Below are 8984 nucleotides of genomic sequence, written 5' to 3' on the forward strand. Positions count from 1 at the left end.
TCTTCCCCTGGTCTGGACTCCCTCTGCAGCCCATATTTCACTGCTTCCTGGTACATGCCCTGTACTTCAACCACACTGCCCTGCTCCTCATTTCCAGTACACAGCTCTATTCTCCTACCTCCATTTGATCATTCATTGTCCAGTGTTCTTGTAATGCTCTTCCTCCCACCTTCACCTTAGAATGTTATTCATCTTTCAAGATTTAGTTCAAATTCTATTTCCTTCTGTTAGAGAAAGACAAATATAGGATACCACTTCTATGTGAAATCTAAAATACAATACAAATGAACCTATTTACAAACCAGAAACAGACTCACAGACTTAGAAAACAAATTTACGGTTACCAAAGGGGAAAGGCAGACAGTGAATAAATTAGGAGTTTGGGATTAACATATAGACACTATTAAATATAAAATAGTCAACAAGGACTGATTGTATAGCACAGGGAACTCTACTCAATATTCTATAATAACTGTATTCAGTACTCTAAAAAAGAATAGATATATGCATATATATATAACTGAATCACTTCACTATACACCTTAAACTAACAACATTGTAAATCAACTATACTCCAATACAAAATAAAATTTTTCACCTAGCTTATAATTTCCTTTGTTGTGCAGAAGCTTTTAAGTTTTATTAGGTCCCATTTGTTTATTTTTGCTTTTATTTCCAATATTCTAGGAGGTGGGTCATAGAGGATCCTGCTGTGATGTATGTCGGAGAGTGTTTTGCCTATGTTCTCCTCTAGGAGTTTCATAGTTTCTGGTCATAAGTTTAGATCTTTAATCCATTTTGAGTTTATTTTTGTGTATGGTGTTATAAAGTGTTCTAGTTTCATTCTTTTACAAGTGGTTGACCAGTTTTCCCAGCACCACTTGTTAAAGAGATTGTCTTTAATCCATTGTATATTCTTGCCTCCTTTGTCAAAGATAAGGTGTCCATAAGTGCATGGATTTATCTCTGGGCCTTCTTTTTTGTTCCATTGATCTATATTTCTGTCTTTGTGCCAGTACCATACTGTCTTGATGACTGTGGCTTTGTAGTAGAGCCTGAAGTCAGGCAGGTTGATTCCTCCAGTTCCATTCTTCTTTCTCAAGATCGCTTTGGCTATTCGAGGTTTTTTGTATTTCCATACAAATTGTGAAATTATTTGTTCTAGCTCTGTGAAGAATACCGTTGGTAGCTTGATAGGGATTGCATTGAATCTATAAATTGCTTTGGGCAGTATACTCATTTTCACTATATTGATTCTTCCAATCCATGAACATGGTATATATTTCTCCATCTATTAGTGTCCTCTTTGATTTCTTTCACCAGTGTTTTATAGTTTTCTATATATAGGTCTTTAGTTTCTTTAGGTAGATATATTCCTAAGTATTTTATTCTTTTTGTTGCAATGGTGAATGGAATTGTTTCCTTAATTTCTCTTTCTATTTTCTCATTATTAGTGTATAGGAATGCAAGGGATTTCTGTGTGTTGATTTTACATCCTGCAACTTTACTATAATCATTGATTAGTTCTAGTAATTTTCTGGTGGAGTCTTTAGGGTTTTCTATGTAGAGGATCATGTCATCTGCAAACAGTGAGAGTTTTACTTCTTATTTTCCAATTTGGATTCTTTTTATTTCTTTTTCTGCTCTGATTGCTGTGGCCAAAACTTCCAAAACTATGTTTAATAGTAATGGTGAAAGTGGGCACCCTTGTCTTGTTCCTGACTTTAGGGGAAATGCTTTCAATTTTTCACCATGGAGGGTAATGTGTGCTGTGGGTTTGTCATATATAGCTTTTATTATGTTGAGGTATGTTCCTTCTATTCCTGCTTTCTGGAGAGTTTTTATCATAAATGGATGTTGAATTTTGTCAAAGGCTTTCTCTACATTTATTGAGATAATCATATGGTTTTTATTTTTCAATTTGTTAATGTGGTGTATTACACTGATTGATTTGCGCATATTGAAGAATCCTTGCATCCCTGGGATAAAGCCCACTTGGTCCTGGTGTATGATCTTTTTAATGTGTTGTTGGATTCTGATTGCTAGAATTTTGTTAAGGATTTTTGCATCTATGTTCATCAGTGATATTGGCCTGTAGTTTTCTTTTTTTGTGGGATCTTTGTCAGGTTTTGGTATTAGGGTGATGGTGGCCTCATAGAATGAGTTTGGAAGTTTACCTTCCTCTGCAATTTTCTGGAAGAGTTTGAGTAGGTGTTAGCTCTTCTCTAAATTTTTGGTAGAATTCAGCTGTGAAGCCGTCTGGACCTGGGCTTTTGTTTGCTGGAAGATTTCTGATTATAAGCAAGGTGAAAAGACAGCCTTCAGAATGGGAGAAAATAATAGCAAATGAAGCAACTGACAAACAACTAATCTCAAAAATATACAAGCAACTCCTACAGCTCAATTCCAGAAAAATAAATGACCCAATCAAAAAATGGGCCAAAGAACTAAATAGACATTTCTCCAAAGAAGACATACAGATGGCTAACAAACACATGAAAAGATGCTCAACATCACTCATTATCAGAGAAATGCAAATCAAAACCACTATGAGGTACCATTTCACGCCCATCAGAATGGCTACAATCCAAAAGTCTACAAGCAATAAATGCTGGAGAGGGTGTGGAGAAAAGGGAACCCTCTTACACTGTTGGTGGGAATGCAAACTAGTTCAGCCACTATGGAGAACAGTGTGGAGATTCCTTAAAAAACTGGAAATAGAACTGCTTATGACCCAGCAATCCCACTGCTGGGCATACACACTGAGGAAACCAGAATTGAAAGAGACATGTGTACCCCAGTGTTCATCGCAGCACTGTTTATAATAGCCAGGACATGGAAGCAACCTAGATGTCCATCAGCAGATGAATGGATAAGAAAGCAGTGGTACATATACACAATGGAGTATTACTCAGCCATTAAAAAGAATACATTGGAATCAGTTCTAATGAGGTGGATGAAACTGGAGCCTATTATACAGAGTGAAGTAAGCCAGAAAGAAAAACACCAATACAGTATACTAACGCATATATATGGAATTTAGAAAGATGGTAACAATAACCCTGTGTACGAGACAGCAAAAGAGACATTGATGTATAGAACAGTCTTTTGGACTCTGTGGGAGAGGGAGAGGGTGGGATGATTTGGGAGAATGGCATTGAAACATGTATAATATCATATATGAAACGAGTCGCCAGTCTAGGTTCGATGCACGATACTGGCTGCTTGGGGCTGGTGCACTGGAATGACCCAGAGGGATGGTATGGGGAGGGAGGAGGGAGGAGGGTTCAGGATGGGGAACACATGTATACCTGTGGCGGATTCATTTTGATACATGGCAAAACCAATACAATATTGTAAAGTTAAAAAATAAAATTAAATTAAAAAAAAAAGAACCTAAAAAATAAAAAAATTAAAAAAAAAAAAAAAAAAGAATGGATAACAAGAAGGTCTGGCTGTATAGCACAGGGAACTATATTCAATATCCTGTGATAAATCATAATGGAAAAGAATATGAAAAAGAGTATATATATGTAAAACTGAATCACTTTGCTCTACAGCAGAAATTAATGCAATATTATAAATCAACTATACTTCAATAATATTTAAAAAAGAAAAAAATTCTACTTCCTTCATGAAGCCTCCAACCAGAAATGTTTCTTTTTCCTCACAACTCTTAAAACTCTTTAAAACTGTCTGTAATGCACCTATGGCACTTATTATATCCCCACAGGCCACACATCCTATTCAAAGGGCAACATTTCAGGGTTGCTTTTACTTTGTTTAATCCTGAAGCAGCAAGTAAACCTGATAAGGATGCAAGTTGGTGGACACAGCTCCGACTGATGGCTGTGCATCTGAAGCCCAGTGGCGTTGGCCCACATTGAGTGAGATGACCCCAGACTGGAGGATCATAGAACTATACCTTCCATAACCCCAGGCTCTTCATCCTTCAGAAACAACTCATTCTATTCATAAAGCAATGATTTTGCTACTCTTTGAGCCAGATCACCCAGGTTTCATGTCCCAGTTCCAAGCCTTGAAGCTTGCGCTTTGCCTGCATTTGGGGCACACCCCTTTCATCTGCATCCATTCACATCCACTTAGAGGCTTTTCTTGGGCAAGCCTAGTCATGGCCTACCACATCATATACATACTTGTTTTACATTTATTTGTAAACACATCTGTCATCTCGTGAAATTAACTCCCTAAAAATGAGAACCTTGTTTTCATCATCTGTCTGTCATGCCATCTTTGTAATTACAGATAGTATGTGTTAAATGAATGTTTGAGAAATACCTGTTGACTAGATTTTTCTGGGTCAAGAAACAGCAGAAACATTACATACATGGGACGTCACTTTCAGTATAATGAAGCCTATGAGGTATTTTTGATAAAATCATCTTACTATCTTTTTACATCCACAGTTAGTTCCAAATCAGTACAAGTACCTGAAAAATGTACCCATAGACCTTATAAAACAGTGGTCCTTAACTCAATGTATTGGTTTTGCAACATATTTGAAGAAATTATAAGACTCCAAACCATATCAAGTAAGTCGCAAAATAAATACAAATACCAGGAAGAAAGGGGAACAGAACAAAAAGGCTTTCTCCCAGCCAGACTCTGCCTCTGCAGGGACTTCAGCCTGTATCTCGACAATTACACTTTAGTCAAATATGACTCCAACTCACACGGGAGTCTAGAAGACAAGATTTTTAGTTAAGCTCGTTGATAATCAAATCTGAGGTTTTGTTGATGAGAATGAAGATCACGGATATAAGAGGAAATATTCTAATAAATAAATATTACCTATTTGTTACCAACTTGACCTTATGTATTTCTTCTTCTTGAAATCAGAGGAAGATGAATCTTCCTAAAAAACACAACCTACCCAGTTTAACATTTCTCCTAACAGTTGTCACCATCATATTGCAAAAATAAATTTTACATTAATCTGAATGTGTGGTCACACTTGAGAAGGCTTCTAACTTCTCATATTGGGCTTCCCAGGTGGCTCAGAGGGTAAAGCGTCTGTCTGCAATGCGGGAGACCCGGGTTCGATTCCTGGGTCGGGAAGATCCCCTGGAGAAGGCAATGGCAGTCCACTCCAGCACTCTGGCCTGGAAAATCCCATGGACGGAGGAGCCTGATAGGCTACAGTTCATGGGGTCGCAAAGAGTCGGACACAACTGAGCGACTTTACTTTACTTACTAACTTCTCATGGGGTCTATACATTGAGGATTTGGAAGGAACACAAATAAGACTTGGTATTCAAGTCTTGGTATGAAAGACAAACATGGAAGGATTTCTTTGACTGACTAGTCATGGCTTTCTTGGAATTCTTTGCATAGCTTTAAGTGGAAAAAAATGCCTCCCAGATTCTCCAGCTAAGACTTGTCATCATCTGGTTCCTGCCTGTTTCTCCCAACCCACCTGTCCTCCCCTAATAACACAGACCTTTCCCTCCTCCCATATGGGACGCCTCGCAGGTCTGTGAGGTCACCATGCTCACACAGGTCTGGTACTGGCCTACCTCTCTGTCTCGTCTCCTGAGCCTCTTCTCTCCCATGCCACTTCAGACACACCTCAAGTGTCTTCTTTGCCAACTGAAAACAGAGTTCACCCCCCCTTAAGACTTGTAACAGGCTTCCCTGGTGGCTCAGACAGTAAAGAATCTGCCTGCAATGCAGGAGACCCAGTTTGATCCCTGGGCTGGGAAGATCCCCTAGAGAAGAGAATGGCTACCCGCTCCAGTATTCTTGCCTAGAGAATTCCATGGACAGAGGAGCCTGGTGAGCTATAGTCCATGGGGTCGCAAAGAGTCAGACACAACTGAGCAACTAACTTTAAGACTTGTAGCCGCTTCTCCCTCTGCCTGATACGATTATCTCACGAGCTTCCTACAGTTGCCATTTAAACCTCAGCTTAAATTGATGCCTCCCTGACTATGCCTGCCCCTCTCCACATGAGAATAGAGAGGGGCCCAAACCAACCCAACCCACCGCCACCAACACCACCCCCTGCCTGGCCTGCGTTCTTCTCCTAAAGCAGGGCTCCACTACCTATTATTTTTCTAGTTCAATCACCATCATCCTTCTGCTCCACCAGAATGTTAGGATTTTGAGGAAGGAGTTTTTCTTTTATTTACTGTTTTTTTCTTCAAGTTCAGTACTGGAACTTGGTAGCTATACAATTTGTATTTACTGAATGAATAAATGGATAAATAATTCAATGTCACTGCTCTGCCTGGAACATTCTCCACAATCTGTGCTCCCCGCCACCATCCTTTAAGTCACAGATTCTGAATACTCCATGCTTCATGCCATCTTATTTAAATGTCTCTTTTCTGTGTTCTATAGTACCTTCCCTGTAGTAACATTATAATTATAGGTATCGTAACCCTTGATTACTTGTCCATTTCCCATCAGTCACAAAGTGGGCATAGTTCAAATTCATTCTCTCTGAATCAGATGCTGGGGCTTTACAAACACATGTAGCACCTTTTTGCAAATTAGAAAGAGAGGCCCCGGCACCCAGCTTGATGAGTGCTAATGGACTGGAATTCACCCTCCTCACCTTAGCAGGGAACAACCTGTATACCTGTACACAGTATGCCTGATAGACACTAATTGTTTAATTCAATGAGAGAGTCAATTTCCTCTACATCTTAGTTTCTTAAAGGCAAAGAAATTAAGGTGGGGGAAAGGATGAGACCGAACAATTACCAAAAGTCGGTTCTGTCGCTAGTGTTATTTAGGGTTATTGTTTTTTCTTTAAACCACTATTGAGGTATAATTGACATATAAAAAGCTGTATATGTTACACATTGCTATATTGAAAATGGATAACCAACAAGGACCTATTGTATAGCACATGGAACTCTGCTCAATGTTATGTAGCAGCCTGGATGGGAGGGGGGTTCAGGGGAAAATAGGTACATGTGTATGTATGGCTGAGTTCCTTCCCTGTTCGCCTGAAACGATCACAGCATTGTTAACTGCCTATGCTAAGTCACTTCAGTCGTGTCTGACGCTTTGTGACCCTGTGGACAGTAGCCCACCAGTCCATGGGATTCTCCAGGCAAGAATACTGGAGTGGGTTGTATTTGTTAACTGCTTATACTCCAATACAAAATAAAAAGTTTTTTTTTTAAGCTGTACATGTTTAATGTATACAATTTGATGAATTTGGATATAAGTATGTACCTGTGAAACCATCAGCTAATCAATGCCATAAAACATATCTATCATATCACCTCCAAAAGTTTTCTCTCGCCCTTGTGTGTGTGTGTGTTAAGAACACTTCATTCTAGGTTCTTTTCACACATGTCATGTCATGTACTTCTTACAACACCCCCTGGAAGGAAAGATTAGTCTTTCTATTTTGTGGATGAAGAAATGGGCTTAGACAAGTTTTGAAACTTCCCCAAGGGCGTACTATTAATAAACAGTGAGTCTGTGATTGAAACCCAGGCCCATGTGACTCCAAGGCTACCCCTGGCTGGCCTTGGTTACACAGGAACCTGACTGCACGTTCCTAGGAGTCGCGGGCTACGTGTGCAGTCCTGCTAGCACAGGTCCATCTGGACAAAAGCTTGCCTTCTTACTTTTTTATAGTGTCTCTCAGTCTCTAGAGTTTCTGACTGCCTGATGATTATTCAGTAGATTTATATTTTTCTGATATTTCTAAGGCTGTGGCAGAATTATATTGTCAAAGAGCAATATTTTTCAATCAAATAATTTTTAAATTTTTATTTATTTTTTAATTGAAGGATAATTGCTTTACAGAATTTTGTTGTTTTCTGTCAAACCTCAACATGAGTCAGCCATAGGTATATATATATATCCCTTCCCTTTTGAACCTCCCTCCCCTCTCCCTTCCCATCCCACCCCTCTAGGTTGAATTTTCATTGTTATGTTTTAGGTTACATTACTTTCTTAAATGTTTATAAGTTTTGTTTTGTTGCTAGGAATGGTGATAATGCAACATGCTAAATTTGAGGTCCCTGTTTGTTTTAAGAAAGGAAGAAAGGATACCGTGGCAAATTTAGTTAGGACTCTGAAGCTTTAAAATATATTTTATTTGCCTTTTTTCTTATTCTGGAGACATTTCTTTATGGCTTTCAGTTCTGAAATTGCATTTCAATTTAATGAAATGTCTGACAAATAAAGGACAGTAAGAGTAAGTTCAATTGTCTTTTTCTAAAAAGATACTGTTGCTTATCTCTCAAAGCTATGGTATTATCCATAATACAGTGTAAGGCTGTGTTAGAGGAGTACTGTGAGCTATAAGTAACATCATATGTACAACAAGGCAGTAATTTTTATGATATCTTGTACTTGAAGAGCTTTTCATGGCAACAGCACACATATGAATTATCTTTTCTTTCAAGATAAAGATACTGTTGGACTTTTTCATTTGGATATCCTCTGACATTCATACCAAAAAAATCAAAATCAATTTGCCCTTTACCAATCCCTCTATCCTTATACAACCAGTTCTCCTTCTCTGCTTTCCCTGTATGTGGTAGCACCAACCTTCTGGCCAAAATATCAGAGAATCTCCAGGTTGAAAAAGATTTAAGAGGTGATCTACTTCGAAGTCCTGTCTCATCTAGAAACACTTGGACAACATGACTAAGATTCAGATCTCTAACTAGTCTTTCAGGGTTTCAAACCCTGGCCACACAACTTGCAATGGATTCCTGAGCAAGTCATTTCACTTCACTATGCCTTTGTTTAATAATAGAAACTGTTTCAGGGGAATGGAGTGAGGAATACATGAAATGATACATGTAGAACACTTAACCCAGTGCCCAGCACGTAATAAATGCTCAATAAATGTTAGCCTTTAAAATTAGCAGTATACAGCCTTGACATACTCCTTTTCCTATTTGGAACCCGGCTTTTGTTCCATGTCCAGTTCTAACTGTTGCTTCCTGACCTGCATATAGGTTTCTCAAGAGGCAGGTCAGGTGGTC

The sequence above is a fragment of the Bubalus bubalis genome, chromosome 8 (assembly GCF_019923935.1).
Source record: "Bubalus bubalis isolate 160015118507 breed Murrah chromosome 8, NDDB_SH_1, whole genome shotgun sequence".
NCBI classification, from domain to species: Eukaryota; Metazoa; Chordata; class Mammalia; order Artiodactyla; family Bovidae; genus Bubalus; species Bubalus bubalis.